The 20,331-nt window shown below is 41.1% G+C and overlaps 1 protein-coding gene and 1 pseudogene across 1 annotated transcript in view; both read left to right on the forward strand.

Moving 5' to 3' along the window:
• CUNH1orf21 (chromosome unknown C1orf21 homolog) overlaps window positions 1-20,331 on the forward strand; it is a 265,567-nt gene that overhangs the window by 181,807 nt on the left and 63,429 nt on the right. The window lies entirely within an intron of this gene.
• On the forward strand, window positions 3,121-7,807 carry LOC117076004 (annotated as a pseudogene).

A 20,331-nucleotide genomic window follows, 5' to 3' on the forward strand; every position in this document is an offset into this window, starting at 1 on the left:
AAAATGTCTTCTGCAGCAAAATATTATGTTGGTTAAAAGTTACCAAGCTGAGGTTAAATAGGTTTTAATTAAAAATTACAAGCTCACCCTACCCCAAAGCACTACCACATGCAACTCTAAAAATGCCAGATGGACAGAAACCTTAAAATTGTTCAACAGCACCCCCTAGCATACATAATTTCAGGCTGTCAGACTAGAAAGTAAATTCCCGGTGTCATTTTTTACATGTCTGGTTACATGGGCACCTTCTTGACATTATTCCTGAATTGAATGTCTGAAGGTAATTATAAGCAGAGAATAGTGTAATCTAGCAAAATGATTTCTTGTGAAAATATTTTCAAAATGATTTTACTTGAACTCTAGCTATCCTCTATCCATTGTCTTTGCTTTGGTTGGCTGGTTCAAGGAGATTTTTGTTTTCTTTTGGAACAAGCCATCTAGGAAAGAAAATACAAGGTTGGGGGAAGTTCTTAAAGAAGATTGTGGAAATCCACAAGGTGGATGGAGAATATTTAACTGTCTTTCGTGAATTTTAGGAACACAGTCTTAGGGGTTTGGGATCCTGAGCAGTTTAACCACTCTGTGACTTCGTTTCCTCCTCTATAAAATTGAGAAATGGTAATAGTACTTGTGTTATAAGGCTGTTGTGGTTAGTGTGCACAAAGTAAATTCTCAGAGGTGATCAACAGTCATTGTTAGCATTATTTCACCATGGATGCTTGAATGAGGTCAGGATCTACAACCTGGGCTCTGACACTGGAGATACCAGAATTCAAACCCTCTGAGAGACCTTGGGCAAATTGCTGAAACTTGGTTTCCTCGTTTCTAACTAGAAGTAATCATAACAACTACTGCTTACTACTCTAGAGTTAGAATATATATGCAAAGTGCCTAGACTGGACTAGGTGGAAGAGATAGAACACAGCTGTTGGTCTTACAGAATAATAATAATAGTATTTATTTATTTATTTATTGAAACAGAGTCTTGCTCTGCCACCCAGGCTGGAGAGCAATGGCGTGATCTCAGCTCACTGTAACCTGCTCCTCCCAGGTTCAAGTGATCTCCTGCCTTAGCCTCCCAAGGAGCTGAGACTACAGGAACGCACCACCACACCTGGCTAATTTTTGTATTTTTATTAGAGACCAGGTTTCACCATATTGGCCAGGCTGGTCTTGAACTCCTGACCTCAAGTGATCTGGCCTCAGCCTCCCAAAGTGCTGGGATCACAGGTGTGAGCCACCACACCTGGCCTAATAATAATAATTCTCTAAGGCTAAGAGAACAGGAGACAATAATACTATAACGTTCTCTAAATTGGAAAGCTGAGAGAGTGAAGAGTTGGGTTTCTTAGCAAACCCAAGAAAGCCAGTTATATGTAGAATGAACCAGCGGCTCAGGAATTGCTAGCACTAGGGATCTCTGGAAACCTTAGCTAGAGTCTTTTCTAATTCAGCCATCACAGGACACAGTGAGTCACCTCTGCCATGTTTCACCTGCTGCTGACATGGCACACAGTCCAGAATTAGAAGGTGAAGTTTGAAAATTCACCTGTTTTCATTCTGCTGCCTGCAGAAGTTCCACAGTAGAAAAAGGAAGGAGACCTGGATCAAAGAATAGGCTTTAATTATGCCACTAACAGTATGACCTTCATCAAGTCCTTTACTCTCTCTAGACGTTAGTTACCACTAATGTAAAATGAAGGACTAGACTAGACTACCCTTAAAAGTGCCATCCTTGCTCTCAAACCTCATGATATTAGAACAAAAAAGTATTTCAGGACAAGACTCTGAGGTTGACCTGGTTATTTTTCAGAACAGAATAATATTATATTCTGATGTTATTCATGAGGATAATTAATAGTATCTGAGAAGTATTGAATATCCACCATGTTTCAGGTGCTTGCACTATCTTACTTAATCTCATTTGATATAATAATAGTGTTTTGTGAGAGAGATTCTGTTATCTTCGGTCTGCAGATTAAGAAACTAAGGCTCTAAGAGTTTAAGTTACTCACAAACTTTACAAACATTAAGTGGCAGAGTCTAGCTTTTAAAGATCTGGCCACCTTCAGAGCCCTGGTTCTCTAGACCTCACCATGCACCTCTTTTCTGAACTCTGGTGCTTCTCCAGAAAGGTCATCACATTCATTCCAGTTCCTATGGTTGCTTTCAGTTTGTAGTATGACTTTATTACCTCCAACTGGAAAATTAAGTGGGGTGTCCCCCGTAAAGTGGATTGGCATTGGAGTTATAAACAAGCCAAGTACCGTATTTCTCTCACAAAGTTGGTTTGCTCTGAATTCTCAAAGTCCACAGGCACGTAAAAGGCCCTGCATGTATGAAATTACACGTTATTAAAGTCCTGCATATTAAACCTTTACAGGATCCGTAGTTTTCCATTGTGTCCAAACCTACACAGATCACTGTTGTTCAATAGATTATGTGGCCATTTGTCCTTGGGACTGCAGACTATTTATAAATCTACAAGTAAATATTTTAACCAATCTGTGTGTGTAAATTTTCTGTTTAATGTTGATTTTGGAGTGTATAAAAATAAGGAGAGGACATTTAATAGATGGAATGAAAGAGATAATATATTAAAAGGGGAGGGGAAGCTTAGGGGAAGCTGGGGGTTAGAACTCCTTCCAACTTTTGTTGTACATTGTTTAAAATTGCGGATTAGGGTTATAAATGCTTTTGAGGAAGGTCTCAAGAGAAGATCCCCCAGCCAAGTAGGGAAGGGTACTCCCCGAGAGAAGTTGAGGTGCCCAGGCCAGCTGCTACACTGGCATTGGGAGGAGCACCACGTTCTGCCATGCCTGCCCCCCTGTTGGCTGCGTGTGCCAGGGGGGTAGTAGAGGTGCCCTACTCAACAGGAAATGACTCCCTGCCACAGTAAACTGGGTCATCTACTGCCCTTTTGGTTTGCTGCCTTGATTTTGCAGGTTGGAGACATTAAGGCATGATGAAACCAAGTGACACACTTCAAATCAGAGCCTAAGGAAGGGTAGTGACACATGTCAAGCATCTGCTGTGTTCAGCACAGTCCAGAGTGTGCCATATATATGAGCTTGTTGTTCTCACCTCAACCCTGAGAGGTGGATTTCAGTGTGTCTTTAGATGGCAGGCATTAAGAGAAGAGTCCTAACACACAGCCTCACATGCTTCCTCTCCAGGGTGGGTTTCCTCTCCAAACCAAGACTGCTTCCCTGGTGTGCTGTAAAACCACCAGGTTGGTCACAGCTCTTTTGGGGCATAGTATGTAAGGGAAATTTCACCCATGTGGTAGCCAAGAAGTGTCAAAAAGGACAAAAATGTCAGAAGAAACCAAGTCATCTGGGACTACTAGATGATTCCTGGCAGGAAAGGCTGGCTGGTGTTGTGATGCTGCTCTGGAGGCTGAACTATGAACGGCTCAAGGTGAAAATTTACAAAGACTAGAGTCTCACATTCAAATGCTTGATGGAGTCAATGTGACAACAGCTGCACCCAGATCTGAGGGGCTGCTTGTCTTCTCCATCCTACTATACCATCTCCTGTCATCAGTGGCTACAGAAATAAGTCCACCTTCTCTGTGAATCAAGGTCCAGATGGCAATCCAAAGACTGTGGGATATGACCTGGGAACCTGAAAAGATGGGGACATCGTCTGTGTACAGTCTACCCATCTGAAAAACATCCCTTAGAAACACAATCAGGTGGCACAGTACGATGAAGTATTCCTTCCAACAGAGCCCTGCCTTCTACTTCATGAAGGTCGATACTGGTGTGAGCTCACAGTCCGCACCAATAGCCTAAGGCACACAATGGCTGTCATCACATTCCATCCCCAGGAATTAAGTCCAGGGGAGCTCCATGTTCAGGAAGAGACTGTAAAGAAATTTTTCATTAAAGGTCCTGGAACAGTCTATGACTTGACCTCAACTGACTTCCAGGAAAGCACCATGACCCGTTTTCAACCATCATCAGTCTGCCTACTAGCTCTTGTTTGGGGAACCTCATATCTTTAAAGATCTCCTGGGCTTGAAGGTCTGCATCTCTCCAGATGCCTTTTTCCAGATTAACACTGCTGGTGTAGAGATGCTGTACTGGATTGTAGGGAAGCTGAGTGGAGTGAACTCTTAACACCATCCTCCTTGCCATCTGCTGTGGAACTGGTGTGATCAGCCTCCCTCTGGCTCAGCACGTTGCAGGTCCTTGGGATTTTGTTGGTGGGGCAGGCAGTGGAGGATGCCAGGCAGACTGCAGCCTACAATGGCATCACCAGCTTTGAGTTTCATACTGGTCAAGCAGAGATTTTTCCAGGCTACTAAAGTCAAAGGAAGATGGACAGTTAATTGTTGCTGTGGTGAACCCAGCCCATGCTGAACTGCATTACAAGGAAGTTCAAGCCATTTGAAGCTTCAAGGCCCTCCGCACACTAGCTTTTGTTTCCTACAAGCCCCAAGATGAAACCACAAGGAATGAACCACACCGAAAGTTCCAGGGGCTAATCTTGAGACAACCAGGCGTGAAGACTGAGCTGTGAAATTCCAGAGATGGCCTAAAGGCAGTTAATCTACAACCTAGCCATTGTTGAGATGACACTCAGCTGCACTCCAGGTACACCATGACTGAAGACAGCCACCAGAACAAGACACCCAGACCTTGTACCCAGCACACTCCTGCACACCTCCCATTCCATGTTCATCATTTTAAAAACCTCTCTCTAGCCTAAAGTTTGAAGTGATTCCCTTGAGGCTAGAGCCCAGGCATTCTCCTATCTGTTAGCATTTGACAGTGACTTTCCTTTTACCACATACACACAAAAAAACTGTGGTAAAACATACATAACATAAAATTTATCATCTTAATCATTTTTGAGAATATAATTCAGTGGCATTAAGTACATTCACATTGTTGTGCAACCATCACCACCATCCATCTCCAGGACTTTTTTCATCTTGCAAAACTTAAACTTTGTACCAATTTAAACACTAACTCCTCCTTCCTCCCTGCCCCTGGTCACTGGCAAGCACCATTCTACTTTCTGTCTCCGTGAATTTGACTACTCCAGGCTGCTGTGCGTTTTAGAGAAGTTCTTACATGATGCTATGAGTATTATAAGAGAATAATACTTGGTATTTATTATCATTACAACCTAAAAGTCTTATGGTGAAAATATATCAAAGATATTTAGAGTAAAATGATGCATGTTAAGCTCTTTTTCCTCCTTGAAATAACTTAAAACCTATTTTTTAAAAAACACCCTGAGGTTCTTATAACTCAGCTTAAAAGTGATGGTGCCCATGCACTGGGATGACTGCTGTTTCTTGCTCTGTTTTTCTCCCATGGAGCCACAATCGCAATTTTAGTCAAGGTTACAGTGAAAGCACCACTCCTTCCCTTTGATGGTCCTCCATTGTTGTGCGTCAGCTCCAAAGGTCATTCTGCCCTTTCTGTGCCCAGCTTCATTCTGAGTGGGAGTAACGTTGCTGAACCGTGTAGCACACAAGTAAAGGAGGACAAATGCTCTTTCGTTCATTCTTCCAGCAAACCTGTATTGAGTGCCTATCACATTACCTACTATATACAAAGATGGGTAAGACATGAACACCATCTTTAGGGGCTTGCATTTTATTAGGTCGAAGCATTTAAAGTAGCCTGTAGTAAGAAGAGACAGATATGTAAACAGATAAGCCAAGACGTTGGGATAAGTCTCTGCCAAGAACAGGGAGGGAGACAGTCGTTCTACCCAGGACGAGAGGGTGTCAGCATGGTGTTTCCTTTTGCTTTTCTTCACAAGCATGATGGAGTGTGCCATGCTACCTTGATAGCTTCTGCAGTTCCTTTTCATAGTCTCTGGAGGAACTGGAGTTGTTCCAGTGATACAGAGCAGTAGAGCAGGTGGTGGTTCGCTAATTTGGACAAGGTAGCAGCAGTTCCCATTGCCACTTGCTTCTCACTTCCATCATCAGTGGTCATTAAGTGAAAGTGTGCACATTTTCTAGAGCGTGGTTGAAAGTCCTTTTGTATACAGATAAGTTGAATTCTGTTACTTGCCTTATACTTTGTCAGAGGCTGAACTTTTCTTTGGAAGGTTAATTGAGGAAATGCTCATTCATTTCTGGATTACAGTATTCTCCTTTCAAATAAAATTACCTAAATAGACAGCTACTTAATTTGGGGGGAAAAATAAAATTAAACTCCAGACTGGGTGCAATGGCACGTGCCTCTGGTCCAAGCTACTTGGGAGGCCGAGGATGGAGATCACTATCCTTGGAGAACTCCAGGGATGGAGTTCTAGGACAGCCTGGGCAATATAGCAAGACTTCCATCTCTAAAAAATAAAATAGATAATAAAACTTTGTACAACACAGAATGATGATAGAAACTGGTTGCGACAGGGTGGTACTATTTTGAAGACTGGGGCCGGGGATGTCAGAACAGTGAGCTAGGGTTGGCAAAGGACTCCCTGTTGTCAGTTCAGGAAGAGGCCATGTGCTGTGGAGAGGACTATGGCATAGCCATATGTCCTAAGCCAAAGCCTACAGAAGCCAAGAATTTAGCGCCCTTTAACTGAGTATTCAAAAAGTAGCATGGACACTGCAGTCTGGTCTATCCAAATCATCCTCGGAACTGCAGTTTCCTCTTGACAATAGATAAAGGATATTTATTTGAGGGAAAAGCTGCCACTTAGTTACATAATATCATTCTGCCTTGGTTACCCTGGAACAAGGAATTAGGTAGAGGTGGCAAACAAATTTTATACTATATTAAATAAGATTTAAATATATATTTTTCAGGCACAACTTTTTAATTTTTTTATTTTCGCTTTGTTTTTAAATCAGTAAAAGACAATGGATCCTAGAAGTTGCAGTGATCTAAGTAGCAGCAAGTTTGTGCATATGTCCTTTCTGTTTTGTTCATTTGAATGTTTAAATAATGTTTAATATGTTTAAATTATGTTAAATATGCTGAAATGTGTTAAATATGTTTATGTTTAATTTGTTAAATGTGTTTAAATTACAATTTTGTTTAAATTATCTCAGTGCTGCCACAGGCCCCCTTGCGTGAAATTCTGCACTATGCATACTAATTGTAGTAAAGTTACACCTATATCCCAGGTGGGGAAAACAACTCTGGAAGATTATTTCCACTGAAGTCTAACCAAACTTCATTAAATGGATTCTGGTAAGATTATAAATGACATGAAAAATAACATTTTAACATCAGGTCATCAATTTAAGAAAAGGGTATGCTGAGACACATGTTTAAAGTTTTTAAAAAGTAATATTCTACCCTCCTATGGTCTTCAGAATTAAAGTGTAGTGAACAGGAAAGAAAAGGAAAATAATGCAGCCGAGTGCTAAGGCAGAACATCTTGCCAGATGGAATGAAGGTGATGTATTCACAGTCATGGGTTGCTTAACCACCGGGAAACGTTCTAAGAAATGCATCCTTAGGTGATTTGTCGTCATGTGAACCTCATAGAGTGAACTCACACAGGTTCTACACACCTAGGCTCTGTGGTGTAGCCTGTTGCTCCCAGGCTACAAACCTGTACAGCATGTCACTGAGCTGAATCCTGCAAGCATTTACACACAGTGATAAGTATTTGTCCATCTAAACATCTCTAAGCATAGAAAAGGTATAGTAAAAATACTGTATTATAGTCTTACGGGACCCCTGTCATATATGCAGTTCATCAGTGACCGAGATGCTGTTATGCAGCATGTGACTGTGTCTGACAACTGGCTCTCCCTAGTATCAACACTGGCTATATGTATTACTTGGTCAACTTGAATGACCTTTTAGAAGAATTTTGATTGCCTTTCGAGTGGGCTTTATCTTACCAGTTATATCTGGTCCCTCTACCCACTGTTGTTTGCTGGAGACACTTCATCCCTTTCCGTGACTTGCCTGGCCTTGACTTGCTTTGGGCTGGAAAGGGGCAGCAGCTGTTTCTCAGCTATGGCCATTGGGGGATTTCCAGGGTTCTTGCCCTGTCATTAAAATTGTGTGTCCCCCCTTTATGCTAAAAACGCTCAATAAATTCGGTATTGATGGAACGTATCTCAAAATAATAAGAGCTATTTATGACAAACCCACAGCTAATATCATACTGAACGGGCAAAAACTGGAAAAATTCCCTTTGAAAACTGGCACAAGAGGGATGCCCTCTCTCACCACTCCTATTCAACATAGTGTTGGAAGTTCTGGCTAGGGCAATCAGGCAAGAGAAAGAAATCAAGGGTATCCAGTTAGGAAAAGAAGAAGTCAAATGTCCCTGTTTGCAGATGACATGATTGTATATTTAGAAAACCCCATTGTCTCAGCCCAAAATCTCCTTCAGCTGATAAGCAACTTCAGCAAAGTCTCAGGATACAAAATTATGTGCAAAAATCACAGGCATTCTTATACACCAGTAACAGACAAGCAGAGAGCCAAATCAGAATGAACTTCCATTCACAATTGCTTCAAAGAGAATAAAATACCTAGGAATCCAGCTTACAAGGGATGTAAAGGACCTCTTCAAGGAGAACTACAAACCACTGCTCAGTGAAATCAAAGAGGACACAAACAAATGGAAGAACATACCATGCTCATGGATAGGAAGAATCAATATCGTGAAAATGGCCATACTGCCCAGGTTATTTATAGATTCAATGCCATCCCCATCAAGCTACCAGTCAGTTTCTTCACAGAATTGGAAAAAACGGCTTTAAAGTTCATATGGAACCAAAAAAGAGCCCGCATTGCCAAGACAATCCTAAGTCAAAAGGACAAAGCTGGAGGCGTCACGCTACCTGACTTCAAACTATACTACAAGGCTACAGTAACCAAAACAGCATGGTACTGGTACACAACAGAGATACAGACCAATGGAACAGAACAGAGTCCTCAGAAATAATCCACACACATCTACAGCCATCTGATCTTTGACAAACGTGAGAGAAACAAGAAATGGGGAAAGGATTCCCTATTTAATAAATGGTGCTGGGAAAATTGGCTAGCCATAAGTAGAAAGCTGAAACTGGATCCTTTCCTTACCCCTTATACGAAAATTAATTCAAGATGGATTAGAGACTTAAATGTTAGACCTAATACCATCAAAACCCTAGAAGAAAATCTAGGTAGTACCATTCAGGACATAGGCATGGGCAAGGACTTCATGTCTAAAACACCAAAAGCAACGGCAGCAAAAGCCAAAATTGACACATGGGATCTAATTAAACTAAAGAGCTTTTGCACAGCTAAAGAAACTACCATCAGTGTGAACAGACAACCTACAGAATGGGAGAAGTTTTTGCAACCTACTCATCTGACAAAGGGCTAATATCCAGAATCTACAAAGAACTCAAACAATATACAAGAAAAAACACAACAACCCCATCAAAAAGTGGGGAAAGGATATGAACAGACATTTCTCAAAGGAAGACATCCATACAGCCAACAGACACATGAAAAAATGCTCATCATCACTCACCATCAGAGAAATGCAAATCAAAACCACAATGAGATACCATCTCACACCAGTTAGAATGGCAATCATTAAGAAGTCAGGAAACAACAGGTGTTGGAGAGGATGTGGAGAAATAGGAACACTTTTACACTGTTGGTGGGATTGTAAACTAGTTCAACCATTATGGAAAACAGTATGGCGATTCCTCAAGGATCTAGAACTAGATGTACCATATGACCCAGCCATCCCACTACTGGGTATATACCCAAAGGATTATAAATTACTCTACTCTACTACAAGACACATGCACACGTATGTTTATTGCGGCACTATTCACAATAGCAAAGACTTGGAATCAACCCAAATGTCCATCTGTGACAGACTGGATTAAGAAAATGTGGCACATATACACCATGGAATACTATGCAGCCATAAAAAAGGATGAGTTTGCGTCCTTTGTAGGGACATGGATGCAGCTGGAAACCATCATTCTTAGCAAACTATCACAAGACGAGAAAACCAAACACCGCATGTTCTCACTCATAGGTGGGAACTGAACAATGAGATCACTTGGACTCGGGAAGGGGAACATCACACACTGGGGCCTATCATGGGTGGGGAGGAGGAGGGATTGCTTGGGGAGTTATACATGATATAAACGTCATGCACATGTACCCTAGAACTTAAAGTATAATTAAAAAAAATAAATTAAAAAAAAAAAATTGTGTCCCTTCTAGACCTCTCTCATCATTAGGTATTAGAACGTAAGGGGGGAGTTTAAAAATATGTGGACTGTTCTTTTCCACATCCTCTTTAATTTACATAGATTTGGCCTTTTTAAGAATGCAAAATATTTGTTGAAAGAGGTAGACATGCAGAGTTCCTATCCCCTCTTGGCCAGTAACTCTATGGCCTTGTTTCCTTGATGTTCTTCTTAATGTTCTCATCTGTGGGAATGCTTACCTCATATAGTTGTTGTGAGGATTGAATGATAACAATTAATACAGATGTTTTGCAAGATTTTTTTAAAATTATGCTTCAGGCCGGTCACGGTGGCTCATGCCTGTAATCTCAGCACTTTGGGAGGCCGAGGCAATAATAGTAATGGCTGACATCTATTGGGCTCTTAGCACATGGCAGGACTTGTGCCTAGCATTTCGTCTGCATTAACTTAGTTAATGCCCACAGGCCTTAGTCAGGTGTCTGGCTCTTGGGAGGGGTGCTGTCAATGAGAGCTCTTATTTTGGTTGTTATTGTATTTATAATTACAAGAGACCATAAGAGACAAGGAATCAAAAGCTGTGTTTCTCCATTGTCAGATTATCAAGGGAACATCAGTGAAGAACATACATAAGACCTCATGTAAGGAACAAATCAAGCACGATTGTGTCTGTATTCTAGCAGTTTGTCATCTACAACATACAACTCCTTGAGAAAGGAGGCGTAGGAAGAGGGAACGAGGGAGTGCGAACATGTATATTGGAAAATGGACCAGTATGCATGCTGTTCTGTTCTGTTTTTTGTTTTGTAAGCATGTTTTCTGGAGGATGACTGTTGGACAGTAGATGTAGCACTCACATTTGTGAGTTTTCATTTCAGCAGTTTACTGCAGTGAAATTTAGAGAAATGGGATAAAGTCTCTAACATTTCTAGTAAGTTCTTTCAATCAGAAAAGCCTGGAGTTTGGTAAAAATCATTGTTGAAGATGATCATTGGTAAAAGTTTCTACTGCATTATGGTATAAGCCAGGATCCAAGCAAGATTTTTTTAAAATTATGCTTCAGGCTGGGCACAGTGGCTCATGCCTGTAGTCCCAGCACTTTGGGAGGCCGAGGCAGGTGGATCATGAGGTAAGGAGTTTGAGACCAGCCTGACCAACATGATGAAACCCCGTCTCTACTAAAAATACAAAAATTAGCCAGGCATGGTGGTGTGCACCCATAATCTCAGCTACTCAGGAGGCTGAGGCTGGAGAATCACTTGAACCAGGAGGCGGAGGTTGCAGTGAGCCGAGATCACGAGATCACGCCACTGCACTCTAGCCTGGGAGACAAAGCGAGACTCCTTCTCAAAAAAAAACAAAAACAAAAACAAAAATGCTTCAGTCAAGTGTTTGCCACTTTGTGTGTAAGTCTTCTGGTGCAGGCACTCTCTCAGTCCGTGACCACTTTGGATGATTGCAGAGATCTTCTGTCAGAATCAACTTTGTTTCTAATGGAGGGAAAAAAGCTATTTTAATGTAGTCAGTATTGCTGTGTGTCATTGTAAACAGCCTTTTACCCTTTTCCATTTGCCCTGAGAATACTCACTGATGGCACTTGCAGCGGCAGCGTTCACCCCAAGATAACTTTCACCATGCAATATCTCTTTTTATGTTATTTTCACATCACACTAGTATATCGACTTTGGAAACAGAAGATATTGTTCTATTCATAGCATTCTGTTTTTAGTAGTGGTATTTCCATTTACAAAATACAGTAATTCTCAATCACTGAAAATGTTAAGTCCTAGAAAACGTAACATTCCTACGCGTGATATTAACATCATTCTCGAAGAGTTCTTGGCCGAAGATTCATTTGATGAATCCGATTTTTCTTAAATAGACGTTTCTGATGATTCAGATGATTCTGATGTTAGTTCTGTTTAGAAATAACTCCAAAAACTGTTTATATATTTTATTTTCACATTGAAAGTCAGATTTGCTTCAGCCTCAAAGAGCATGTTTACGTAAAATTAAGTAAGTGCTGGCAGCGAGCTTCACTTTTTTTTTTTCTAAACAGGAAAGGGGTTAACAGTTACTTTGAACAAATAATATGGTAAGTAGTGAATAATGTGGAGTATTGGTGGCCTGGAATTTAAAATGATGACAGGTTCATTCATACCCCAAACCTCAGCATCAAGCAATATATCCTTGGTACAAACCTACACATGTACCCCCTGAATATAAATTAAAGTTGAAATCTTTAAAAAATTGAAAATAAAATAAATAAATAATTCAAACTGCATCTTACTTCAAAGTAGAAATGAAGATAGGCCGGGCACCATGGCTCATGCCTGTAATACCAGCACTTTGGGAGGCTGAGGCAGGCAGATCACCTGAGGTGAGGAGTTCAAGACCAGCCTAGCCAACATGGCGAAACTCTGTCTCTACTAAAGAAAAAAAAAAAAAAATACAAAAATTAGCTGGGCGTGGTGGTGCACGCCTGTAATCCCAGCTACTCGGGAGGCTGATACAGGAGAATTGCTTGAACCCAGAAGGTGGAGGTTGCAGTGAGCTGAGATCATACCACTACACTCCAGCCTGGGTAATCGAGCAAGACTCCGTCTCAAAAAAAAAAAAAAAAATGAAATGAAGATAATATATGCTTTGGAAACATCAGAAGACTCAAACATTTTGTGATTCTAAGTGATTGTGAAAACTCTGATGTCAGATGCATCTGAAAAGTTTAAATTGTTTCATGAAATGTGCATATGGAAAAAGTAATACTTCTAAATACGATTTTTACACAATATATGAATTTAAATATATATATGTCACTGAATTAACAAACCATGTAAGTAGTCAACTGAAAGTTTCAACCACATCCCTAAAGGATTATGTATTTATGTTTGCCAAGACACATTTCTGAGGATCTCATTCGAAAGACAGGAACCACTTCACATTCAGACCTATATGATTCATTAAAGCTCTTAATCATGTTCTTTAACTTTTTTTTTCTTTGCCTTTTACTCAAGTAGGAAAAGACTTTCACTGAAGTGGAGAGGCAAGGAATAAGGGCGAAAGGAAACTGGCTCTTAAGACTGATTTGCCTAGCAGGACCTAGAGGGCGTGAAAAGAATGGAGAGAATGTGCTTATTATATATTTAACGGACCCTTAATTTGAAAGCCTCCTAGTGAAAGAGCCTCAGAGGGAAGAGCCATGAGAGCAGCAGGGGACGTGGGTCATTTGTTCTCACTCTTTGTCCCTGACAAGCTGCTGTCCCTGTCGGGCTGCGGAGGGCCCAGTCTTGTCACTATCCCGCATCCACAGGATGAGCTCGGCTTGGGTGTCATAGGGGAATATACACCAAATTTGAGGGCAAGTGTGAAGAAAGATAGTATGGGAGTTTTCAAGAAAGCTTCTAAAAGGCCGAAAAGATACGCAAATGAAGAAACTTTGGGCTGAACACACCACTTGAAAGGACTACAGGATCAATTCTGTTTGCAGAGTTTAGAATGAAGATATTTCTAGCAGTCCATTTCTCAAAAAGGAAAGAAGGGAGAAACAAAGAATGGCGCTTAATCTCTGCTGCCTAAATACCGTATTTCAATTTTGAAGAACATTTTTAACCCAAATTCCAGCTACAACCAGTCTCTGCCTAGCAGCCTTGGACTAAAAGTACCTCAGAAATAGAACAATGCCAGATTTGATTATTGACTGTTCAGATTGTGTGTAGAAGGCTAGTGACTGGCTCCACATTGTAAAATAATTATAGCATGACAGATATGACACTTGTATTAGCTGGAAAGCCAAGAAGGTGAAAGGATACACTGTTAAAATATTGACTTCCCTTCATTTACTCTGACTTCTGATGGGAAGAGGTTGCAGAGGGGTATGGAAGAGGGTGTATGAGTAAGGACCTAAATTTACAATTAACCAGAACTAATCATAGAAGTGCTGGAAGAAGTAATACATGACAACAATCCATTTTTTCCATTAGTGAAAAACTTAAAATCCCTGTATGTGAAAACACAAAAAGGTAAAAAAAAAAACTAAAAAAATCATAATACATGCAACAGAATCCATACACTTTATATCTATATATACTAATAGAAAAAATTTTTAATATAAAGAGTTCATACCAGATGAATTAGAGAGGTTTTAGCTATGGCTTCTATTCTCCTAGCAAACTCCCTGACCTCTGCTAAGAAACTCCCTAACCCCTTCACACAGTGTAGGCGCCTGACTAAAGGTAGGCTAACCAGTGTTTCCCTGGGATGCTTGTAATTGATACAAACAGGAAGACTCTCTTGCCTGTTGGGCCACAGAAGTGGAAGGATTGAATCTGGGGTTGCCAGGAGGTCATGAAAAAAAATGAAACCAAGGTGACAAACAAAAAATGGGAGACAGGGGCCAGGCACAGTGCCTCAAGCCTGTAATCCCAGGTCTTTGGGAGGCCGAGATGGGTGGATCAACGAGATCAGGAGATCGAGACCATCCTGGCTAACACGGTGAAACTCCGTCTCTACTAAAAATACAAAAAATTAGCCGGGCCTGGTGGCGGGCGCCTGTAGTCCCAGCTGCTCAGGAGGCTGAGGCGGGAGAATGGTGTGAACCTGGGAAGTGGAGCTTACAGTGAGCCGAAATCGCGACACTGCACTCCAGCCTGGGCGCCAGAGCAAGACTCGGTCTCAAAGTCTCAAAAAAAAAAAAGAATGGGAGACAGGGAGACAGAGGGCATTGCTTGACTCCCTGAATTCAGTCAGGCCCAAGCCTGATCAGCTTCATTGTTAGGTAAACCAATGTACCACTTTTCTGCAGAGGTAAAACAAGTTGAGTTTCTGTCACTTTTTGTTGTTGTTGTTGTTGACATAGAGTCTCACTCTGTCACCCAGGCTGGAGTGCAGTAGCACAATCTCGGCCCACTGTAACCTCTGCCTCCTGGGTTCAAGCAGTTCTCCTGCCTCAGCCTCCTGAGTAGCTGGAATTATAGGCCTGCGCCACCACATCCGGCTAATTTTTGTCTTTTTAGTAGAGATGGGGTTTCCCAATGTTGGCCAGGCTGGTCTCAAACTCCTGACCTCAGGTGATCCACCCACCTGCGCCTTCCAAAGTGCTGGGATTACAGGCAGGAGCCACCGTGCCCCGCCTCTGTGACTTTTGAGTGAAGGAGTCCTAACTGCTACAGAACAGACAGTTCTCAGAACCTTCTATCCTCTCGCTGTCTTGCCAGTTCCTCTGCTCTGTCCTCATTGGCACTGCCCTCTGCATTGCCCTGGCCAACTGAAATTTCTTCTCCCTCTGTTGTCCAGGGTCCTCTCAAGCCTCCACTACCACCCAGCTTCAGGCCCGCCCTTGTGCAGTCACTGTCTATGGCAATGCTCAACTAACCAGACCGCCCTGTTTTCCTCCCCGGGGTTACTGCAGCAGGCTCCTAAGCAGCCTCCCTACCTCCAGTTCTCGCGCGTGCTGCTGCCAGAGTGGGCTTTCGAGAACTCAGATCCACTCCTGTGACTTTCCTGCTTAAAACCCTTCAGAGGCTCTCCCCATGACTTTTGGAATAAAACCACAAATCCTTAATTTGTTTTGCAAGGCCCTGGGGATCTGGCAGAGATGCACGGCTCAGCTTCATCCCCCGCCGGCCTGCACTCTGTACTCCAGCCAGGAGCCAAGCCGATGCTATAAATGGGTTGAGACTTTTGGGGGCCTTGGGATGGATGAATGCATTTTGCATGTGGGGTGGGTGTGAATCTTTACAGTCCAGAGGGCAGACTGTGGTAAGCTGAAGTATGATGTCCACATCCAAATCCACGGAACCTATAAATACGTTATTTTACATGGTAAAAGACACTTTACAGATGTGATGAAATTAGGGATCTTGGCTTTATCTCGAATGCTTTGAGTATAATCACAAGGATTCTTACAAGAGGGAAGCAAGAGAATCAGAGTTAGAGAAAGAAGATGTAATAACAGAAGCAGAGATTGGAGAGACAATATCTATTACACTGCTGGTGTTGAAGATGGAGAAAGGAGCTATGGACTGAGGCAGGTTGGTAATGTGTAGAAGCTAGAAAGGCAATGAAACAGTTTCTCTCCTGTTGCCTTCAGAAGGAAGGCGGCCCTCCAGAAGTGTCACGTCATAAATCTATGTCATTTTAAGCCACTGAATGTGTGTTAATTTGTTATAGCAGCAATAGGAAAATAATATAGCAGATTTTCTAGGCACTGACAGCTTTGGAATTAAAGAGAGTTGTGGGTGTGTCCAGCTCGTTCAGGAAGTCTGGAGTCTGATTTTAATTTTTGGCTGGCTTCTATGGCACAATGAGTGTGAGAAAAATGATCTGCCTTTAAGGAAAACTAGATCATTTAACTTTTTGTTTTTAGCTTTGATATGTGCAGTTTCTCAATTTAGTGAAAAAAAAAACTGGCAAGGTTTTGGTTAGTCACAGAAAAAGTTCAGCAATTCTGCGCAAATGGTGGGTTTTATTTGTTAAAATATCAAAGACACGATGGGTGGTACATTTCTTTGTTACAGTATTTTGTTAACTTTTATCAATGTAATTTTATTTTTCTGGCCATATTTTTATCCACCAGAAAAATCTAGTTTTAAAACATGTTTATTTTATTTTGTGGTAGTCAGGTTTTTGTTTGTTGTTTTTGTTTTTGTTTGTTTTTGTTTTTTGTTTTTTTTTAAGACAGAGTCTCACACTGTCACCCAGGCTGGAGTGCAGTGGTGCCATCTCAGTTCACTGCAACCTCCACCTCCTGGGTTCAAGCATTTCTGCTGCCTCAGCCTCTGAGTAGCTGAGATTACAGGCACCTGCCACCACGCCCGACTAATTTTTTGTATTTTTAGTAGAGGTAGGGTTTCACTATGTTGGTCACGCTGGTCTTGAACTCCTGACCTCGTAATCCGCCCACCTCAGCCTCTCAAAGTGTTGGAATTACAAGCGTGAGCCACCACGCCCGGCCAGTAGTCAGGTCTTAAATGCAGTCTCCTGGGCACCAGGCAACAGGCATAGTTAATAGTTGAATTCCTAAGATCTTTGGTCTTATTTTGAATCACAGTGTGAATGTGATTCCCATTCACATGTGTTTTGTCTCATTTGATAATCAGAGAGGAGAAATGAGAAATAGAGAAAACAAGGCAGGGTTGTATGTATGCAGCTTTCTGGGGTATAAACCACAGATTTGTCTCTCTTCTATTTTATTGTGTCCAAGTGGCACTGTTCCACTACAGTAAGCTAATCAAGTACTTTTAGTTTGTTTTGAAGTTTAAGCTCCAAGTGGCATTTTGGCCCAGTTTAAATTATCAATATAGCTTTTTCTATATTTCTGTGAAATACACATATGTTCGTAACAAATAAGATACTTGACAGAGTTGCATATCAGACTACTAATAAGAGGAGACCTCTATGATTAATCTTAGATAGTTAGATAGTTCTGTGTTCAAGAGTACATTCATATTTTATTAATTAGCATTATGGTAGTTATTAAAGTTATTCATAAATATTCCAATTCTCCTCCTTCCAAGCACAAGAGTAGGATTGTATAAAGGGGCTTCAAAAAATTCATGGTAAAATGGAATTAAAAAATAAAAATATAAACTTTCTCAACTTTCTCAACATAAGCTCTGTCACGTTTGAGACAGTTTTGTAAGCAATTATATCTGTCATTTAGTCCATCCCTAAAGAACTGACGACCTGGCATCCATTCTCTTGTGAAGGTTAAAAAAAAAAAAAAAAAAAAGAACTGAAGATCTTAGGAATTTAACCATATCAATGCAGTTTGTTTTTGTTTTTGTTTTTGTTTTTTTATAAAGTGTATATATATTATTTGATCTTAACACTTATTCAAGTTACCTAATTCTTTTATTATTATTATTATCTTTAAGTTCTAGGGTACATGTGCACAACGTGCAGGTTTGTTACATATATATACATGTGCCATGTTGGTGTGCTGCACCCATTAACTCATCGTTTACATTAGGTATATCTCCTAATGCTATCCCTTCCCCCTACCCCCTCCCCACAATAGGACCCGGTGTGTGATGCTCCCCTTCCTGTGTCCAAGTCATCTCATTGTTCAGTTCCCACCTATGAGTGAGAACATGAGGTATTTGGTTTTCTGTTCTTGTGATAGTTTGCTGAGAATGATGGTTTCCAGCTGCATCTGTGTCCCTACAAACGACCTGAACTCATCCTTTTATATGGCTGCATAGTATTCCATGGTGTATATGTGCCACTTTTTTTTTGTTTTTTTAACATATTAGCTGAATAAAAATGGGTGCCCTTTAAAGATTGTTTGTTTATTTGTTTGTTTTTGAGACAGAGTCACTCCATTGCCCAGGCTGGAGTGCAGTGGCACCATCTTGGCTCATTGCAACCTCCACCTCCTGGGTTCAAACAATTCTTGTGCCTCAGCCTCCTGAGTAGCTGGGACTACAGGAGTGCACCACCATCCATGCCTGGCTAATTTTTTTCTTTTTTCTTTTTTTTTCCTTTTTTTTTTTTTTTTTTTACTAGAGATGGGGTTTCACCATGTTGGCCAGGCTGGTCTCAAACTCCTGGCCTCAAGTGATCTGCCTGCCTCAGCCTCCCGAAGTGCCGGGATTATAGGCATGAACTACTGCACGTGAGCTAACGATTTTTTTTTTTTAATATAAGCTGGGTGTTTGTTTGTTTGTTTGTTTTTAAGAGACAAGGTCTCACCATGTTGCCCAGTCTGGTCTTGAACTCCTGAGCTCAAGCGATCCTCCCACCTCAGCATCCCATCAATATTTTCTTTTTTTTTTTCTTTTTTTAATTTTTTTTTTTTTTAAGACAGAGTTTCGCTCTTGTCACCTAGGCTGGAGTGCAGTGGCATGATCTCGGCTCACTGCAGCCTCCACCTCCAGAATTCAAGTGATTCTCCTGCCTCAGTCTCCCGAGTACCTGGGATTTCAGGCACCTGCCACCACATCCGGCTAATTTTTGTATTTTTATTAGAGGCGGGGGTTTCACCATGTTGGTCAGGCTGGTCTCAAACTCCTGACCTCATGATCCACCTGCCTCGGCCTGCCAAAGTGCTGGGATTACAGGCATGAGCCACTGTGCCCAGCCCAAGATTTTCTTAAAATAGAGATTACTCCTTGTGTGAAAGATTTTTTAAGATTAGGAAACAAAAAGTCAGAAGGAGCCAAATCAAGACTGTATGGTGGATGCCTAATGATTTCCCATCAAAACCCTTGCAAAATTGCCCTTGCTTGATGAGGGGAATGAGCAGGGGCCTTGTCATGGTGGAGAAGGACTTTCTAGTGAAGTTTTCTGGGGCATTTTTCTCCAAAAGCATTGGCTAACTTTCTCAAAACACTCTCCTAATAATCAGGTGTTATCATTCTGTGGCCTTCCAGAAAGTCAACAAGCAAAATGTCTTGAACATCCCTAAAACTTTTTGCCATGACCTTAACTCTTGACTGGTTCACTTTTGCTTTATGTAGACCACTTCCTCCTCTTAGTAGCCATCACTTTGATTGTGCTTTGTCTTCAGGATTGTACTGGTAAAACCATGTTTCATCTCCTGTTACAATCCTTTGAGGAAATGGGGATCAGGTTCTTGATCCTACTTATTTAAAGTTTTTATTGAGAGCTCTGCTCTTGTCTGTAGCTAATCTGGGTGCAACAGTTTTGGCACCCATCGAATGGAAAGTCTACTCAACTTGAATTTTTCAGTCAGACTTACATAAGCTGAACCAATTGAGATGTCTATGATGTTGACTATTGTTTCTGCTGTTAATCATTGGTCCTCCTCAAATAGGGCATGAACAAGACTGATTTTTTCCTTGCAAATTGATGTGGATGGTCTGCCCCTGTGGGCTTCATCTTCAACATCATCTCATCCCTTCTTAATATGAATTATCCACTTGTAAGCTGCTGATTTCTTTGGGGCATTGTCCCCATAAACTTTTCATCAAGCATCAGTTATTTCACCATTCTTCCACTTAATGCTTCACCATAAATTTGTTGTTTGTTCTTGCTTCAGTTTTAGTAAAATTCATATTGCTCTGATAGGGGCTGTTTTCAAACTGATATCTTATCCTTTTTAGTGCCTTGAACTAGATTCTGTTCAAACATGTTATAACTAGTCAGTATGAATTTATCTTGGTGGAAAAAAATTTGAAATCCATGCATAATTTTTTCATAATACA

This window comes from Trachypithecus francoisi, unplaced genomic scaffold, assembly GCF_009764315.1.
Source record: "Trachypithecus francoisi isolate TF-2019V2 unplaced genomic scaffold, Tfra_2.0 Lachesis_group5, whole genome shotgun sequence".
NCBI classification, from domain to species: domain Eukaryota; kingdom Metazoa; phylum Chordata; class Mammalia; order Primates; family Cercopithecidae; genus Trachypithecus; species Trachypithecus francoisi.